We start from the raw sequence: 6,000 nt of genomic DNA on the forward strand, positions 1-6,000 counted from the left end.
TGTGTAACAAGGGTGTGTCACCCGCCGACAGCTTTGCAGTGGCGCTCGGTGGAGAGCTTAAGTGTCTCGTGACGAAAGCCAAGCTGTAAAAATTGAAGAAAGAATTGTATCACTTTTGACCTTCAAAAAGCTGCACCAGTGTCAAACCTTGAGCTGCATATAAGCGAAAAGCTTTAGCAAATCCAAAAGAAAGAGAACTCTGGACGCAGGGAAAAATGAAAAAAAAAAAAAAGAACTTGTCTCCGACGCGATGAAGGTGAGGCGGGCGTTTTTTTCTTTCTCAGCTGAAAATGATGAGCTAAAGATTGCTCTGCCAAATGTAATGAGGCATCACACGTTCACCTCTGCAGAAGCTCAACCTAATGGAAGTCATTGGACTGAACACATTCCAGAGTAAATGAGATGGCTTCTTGGTTAGTGGGGCTGTTGTTTTGGCAAATAATTGATAGGAAAGGTGGTTAAAGGCATGCATCCCATCATTGTGAAAAGAATCCAATAAAGGAAGGGAAAAAAGGGAGAGTTTCTCTGTCACAGGGGTGTGCACGCTCGAGGTCTGTATTCAGATCACACGCGGTGCACAGAGCTGGGAGATCAAGATATATCCGATCATGCTAAGAAAAAAACTCAACTCTGTCAAAATTGAACACCAGTGGCACAATAGGTATGAATTCACTACGGAACATGATGCATTCATTTCCACATAGTTATCGTCTTCATGTCTGTCTCCATTAAATCACTCTGCAGGAGAACCTGGGAGTCGAGGATCCGCCACCCCGGGGGGAACGGACTCAATCTGAATACACAGCTGCTCTGTGCTTTCGCCAACGAATGAAGAATCCACGATCAACCGTGCACTGAAGCCTCCTAATTTAGTCCAAAGGGGCCTGGCACAGGTCTATTTTAGCATGAGCCGGGGAGGATTACAAGGGAAAAATGAAGAATTAGTGAAGTGACTCACAAATAAAAGGCAGAAGCTTAACGTCCACAGCGAAATACTTGTGAAGTGAGAAGACGCAGCCAAGTAGTTGGGTAATTGTTCGGCGCCGATTGCATCACAACTCTGCCTTCTCTCAGGTGAGGGAGTTTCTTTATTGAGGTTGCAAACAAAAAAAAGCGACCCAGCCTCGACAGCTGTTACAATTGGCATTCATGAAAGAATTGGTTGAATACATATTCACTCTTGAGATGTTTCATTTCAAGACTGCAGGGTGGGGGGGGGGGGGGAGGAAACATAGTAGCCACTTGATATGTATGACTGACCTAAAAGCAGGGACAATATGAAGGTTTTCACACACAGTGCGTAAAAAACGTCATTTCAAATTCACTTGTGGTTGCTCATGTAACATATTTGTTTACCACGAGTGCAACATCTGGGCAGGAGGCTCTGCAGACCTTAGACAGCTGTGTATTTTCATGCGGAAAAAAATAAAAAATAAAAAAAATCACTGAATCCCTGGAAGGACAGCAGGACGCCCCAGTGACTCCCTCCCATGTTAAACACGGCTGCATCCCTCAGCTGCTGCCTAACGCAGGGGGCAGGAGAGTAAGTGCACTTAAAAGAGAGGGGAGCAGCGATCCATTTCTCAACCCCATCATCAGCCAGCCACATCATCCCCAGATCCTCATCCAATACAGCCACAAACACATGACTGTGGGGGGGTCAAGGATGAGGAGCAGGAGACACTCAGACAGGCTCTTTACATTTTATTTTGCTATTCAATCCATTTCACAGCTTTTCTCAGAAAAGCTGGATGTCTAATAATTGCCACTCTGGTTCAACCAAAAGAGGGTTTTTCGAGGCAAATGCTGCTACAAATGCTGCGTTACGGAATAATTCGCTGCATGGCTTCAAAGACATGTTTCACCTCTCGTTTGGCTACGGCTCAAATGATGTGCAAAGGATCTATAAATAAACAAAATGAAGGGAGAATGATTGTAATCCCTGCTTAATATTAATAATAATGAAACAAATATATACTTTGAAGATGAGCATTTTCCTCACTGTTGGGTCTGTCCTTTTGCATCTGGGTGGAGAGAAGAAGAAAAACAAGAAGACTTGTGTGCAGACTGCTGGTGGCCATATATTTGCTTTTCCAGAGGAAAAAAATATATATATGAAAGCTGAGCTTTTGCATTAATGTCTCTAATAACACACCCGTTGGCTGCAACTATCATAATCCTGTGAGATCTTTGAGATCAATTCTCTGCAGAAATATATCAGAATATTATGCTGTTAGATGACAAACTAAATCACAAACAAAAGGAAAAAAGCAGCTCAGACTGTTTTCCTCTGCAGAGACTGAGATAATTGGTTTAAACAAGTTAGAGGGAGAGCTTTTCCAGTCCTGATGCTGTCTCTGTGTGACTGAGCAGAGCAGCACCATATGGACTTTGTCCTAGATGAGGGAAACGAGCCCCAGCGGTGGAAATCCCAGAAGGACAATTGGAATCATTTGAGACTCGTCTCTAAAACGCAATCATCAGCATCATGCATCAGCAGTGGCCCCCTTTTTATTCTTCTTTTTTAGAACACTACATGAAGCCATCTCGCCACAGGGATGTGGCTTTTTTTTTCTGGGTTATTTCATTTTGCTCTGAATTCAAATGAACTTGTTCGTGCAACCATTTTTTTTCTGCAGAAAAAAAAAATGAACTTAGCAACATACAGTTTCCTTGCATATTAAAAATTGGAAAAAAGGCAGGCGTGAGGTTTCCTGGATGGATACTTACTTGTTTTAGGATGCAGATTTCTTTTTTTCCTCTTCATTAAACTGCATTGATTGTAATTCCAGTGTCCGGTATAGACGCGTTGTTTGTGGCTCTAGTGAGCGGATGACATTTCTCACTGCAACTCTTGTCCTCTCCAGAAGCCAAAAGAAGAAGGTCGCTCTGTTCTCACGCGGCGTTTTGCCGCTCTGCACTTTGCGCTGCTCCGTTCAAGTGCGTCTCTCGGTCCTTAAAAAAAAAAAAAAAAAAAAAAAAGGGTCGGGGCGACTAACTGCTACTCTCAGTAGCTTTAAATTCCACAATCAGTGAGTTTTTTGGGGGTGTTTTTTTTTGCCGGGTGAGGACGATGCGCGCTTTCGCCGCACCGAGGGATGCTCCCCGACCTTCCTCGTGTTACACTCCGCGAGATGCTGCCGAGAAACGAGCAGAGAGGACAGCGGACAGCCTCTGAGCGGAGAGAGACTTCACATTGTGCGCATCCCCGGGCTCTGCTCTCTTTGTACGCAGGAAAGAAGCGCCCACTGGTGACGCGTGAAAAAAAAAAAAAAAAACACCCATCGCAGCACAGTAATGCGCCACCAGCCTGTGGGCACCTGCCATTCCTCTGCTGGAGTGGGTGCACGTTTGATCTCGGGGATCTTTTGTCGTTATGAAGAGCTCAGATCGAGATATCATTTACTGGGAATCATGAGGTGAAAAAGGAGAAAAGAAACCCCCTGGGAGGACGTAGCCTATTGATCATTTATCATAACCAAACTGTCCTCATGTCTAATCTCAATCAACGTCTTATAGTGTTTGGGTGGTGAACTGATGCAGGGATGGTGCTGCAGATGTTGTGAATTGCAGCTTCTGCTGATAAAAGGAGGGAAGTGGGAGAGGATGAAAGGTTCAGAACTGACCCACAAAAGGGTTTTTCATGCATTGAATAAAAAACGTCAAGATTCGTCTTTATTAGAAGTAGAATTAGCCCACTTGTCGTATTCTGCAGCCAGATCCGGTATATGTGTGAGATGGGTTTCGTTCAGAAGCACTGCTGCACTGAAAAGTCTGATTGTGGGACCACACAGACACAGGAGACTAATCTAAATCGAACTGACTAAATCATGCATCTACAAAAAAAAGTGATTTTTGACTTAGTTCATTAGTTCTGCAAGGGCATTCAATCATATGCTAATGAGCTAATAGTATGGGTGTATACACATCTGGGCTACTAGACTCTTGATGCTCTTTCAAAAAATAGGCGCGGTGGCCTTAAAACTGTTATCAGGTCCTGTTTGTTCTAAAGCTTCACTTATCAATATTTTCATTTTTTTTTACTGTTTGGTCCACTCACCAGTAAGCAGAGAAACTGTACTGACAACTATATGTTTCGAGGGAACTTTTTTTCTCTCTCCAGGATTACCTTTGTATTTGATGTATCAGAAATATGGTTAATCTCTAATAAGTCCACGGAAGTGCTTTCCAGGGAGGAGGTCTGGGTGGATGAATGTGTCAAACAAACACAGGGCCTGAGTTACCAAGGCGATTGGTGTTTGTGTCACATGTGTGAAACCAAAAGAAGCCTACTTATTTTAATCCAAAACACTATATTTTATCAAAAGATATGTAATGAAAATCTGGACGCAATGTGGTTTGCAGAAACCTACAATGCCAACATTTTATTTTGGCGACTGGGTTGATATACAGGCATTGTGCCTGTTTCCAAGTTGTATTCTGCTACTTCTGTGTCGCGACACAATTGGCTATAGAATAAAACATGATACCAGTGAAGTCTTATTCGGTTATCTTTTATTATGAAACATAACCCTTTCTCAGAGTACAGTATAGGTGGCAGAGTAGGATGGCTTTCCACCATTGTCTTATTTGTAATGAAGACCGACACACCGCTAAATATCAATGTTTACTTGATGATTCAGTACATGTACGGGGCCCAGAGTTTTGCGACACCACTGCTCACCGGTCTGGTTTCCAGCAGCAGCAGCAACACTGACATACAGTCAGTCAGTCTGACATACAGTCAGTCTGACATACAGTCAGTGTTGCTGCCCCAAGTGGCCGGAAATATATTGTTGTAGGTATGTAAAATAGGTCCCTTATTTAATCAACCATGTGTCGTGTGTATCCCTGATTTATCACCATAAAGAAGTGAACCAGATTTTTTAGCCATCAACACAGATACTGAAATACATCTGATACTGAAAACCAATATCATCCATCATTATACTGAATAATTGATGGAGCCCATTCGTTTCGGGGTCAATGGACAAAATTGACCAAGATTTCGTCCCAATGGAGATATCGTACACCCCCTCACAGGAGAAGAAGCACACACGATTGAAAAGCATGGCTTTGATTTACGACTTTGATTCATGTGGAGAAATTCAGGGGGAATACGACATCACAGCCTTTTTTTCCCCAAGTAGCCAAAAACAGCAGTGAAATTAAACATGTGAGGCTGGTTATCAATTAGGGTCACGGTGGAATCCCACATACTACAAAGAAGTAGGTGGCAGAATTTCACAATCTACAACAGCACGGCAAGAATCTGCTAAATGCAAGAAGTAGTCTCCTGGTGGCGGGGAGGAAGAAACGGAAATGTTGTTTTTTTCAATTCACATTCGGTTGAGAATGTTACCTCATTATTTGAATCTTTTAAAACAAAAAGTCTAGCCCAGATCTCACACACTGCACCTTTAAATCTCAATACAAATAGAGCCACCACATTAGCTCTCATAGCCATATCCACAACAATCTTCTGGATGGCGCCACAGTTTGTCATTGTTAAGTTGTCAGCCACACTGAAAGAGTCCGTGTCACTTTACGTTTAAAGTGGATATCTCTTTTTTTCAAAAACTCTTCATAAGCTGTGCCAGCGATTCCCTTTCAACTTAAGGGGAGCCTTGAAAGACGCCCCCAAAAAGAGGGAAAGAAAAATAGGCAAAGAAGAGGGAGAGCGGCAGACATGCAGCCTCATGTTCCACCGACTGTCACTCATCACACTAAATAAATCTCCCTATCACTGCATAGATAATTGCTGTTAGTTTTATCTGCTGCAATCCATTTGATTGACTTAAATATTAAAATGATGAAGATATGAATATTTAATGTTTCTGTGCACCGGAGAACTCCAGGGGGTTTTCAGAGAGACTGATGGGAAATATAGACGAGGTGAAATGCCATTAATTAAGGTCATTTGGTATCTTATCGGTTGTGGAGAGGTGTGCAGGAGTGTGTGTGTGTGTGTGTGTGTGTGTGTGTGTGTGTGTGTGTGTG

General features: G+C 42.8%; 1 protein-coding gene across 1 annotated transcript in view; it reads right to left on the reverse strand.

Moving 5' to 3' along the window:
* Positions 1-3,224, reverse strand: part of cntn3b (contactin 3b) — a 49,112-nt gene extending 45,888 nt beyond the window's left edge. Inside the window, exon 1 of the mRNA XM_031870007.1 lies at positions 2,731-3,224. The gene's annotated coding sequence lies outside the window, so the exon portion shown is untranslated. The remainder of the gene's footprint in view (positions 1-2,730) is intronic.
* Positions 3,225-6,000: the final 2,776 nt, after the last annotated feature.

Source organism: Anarrhichthys ocellatus, unplaced genomic scaffold (assembly GCF_004355925.1).
Source record: "Anarrhichthys ocellatus isolate YVR2014 unplaced genomic scaffold, GSC_Weel_1.0 scaffold1, whole genome shotgun sequence".
In the NCBI taxonomy this organism is placed as follows: domain Eukaryota; kingdom Metazoa; phylum Chordata; class Actinopteri; order Perciformes; family Anarhichadidae; genus Anarrhichthys; species Anarrhichthys ocellatus.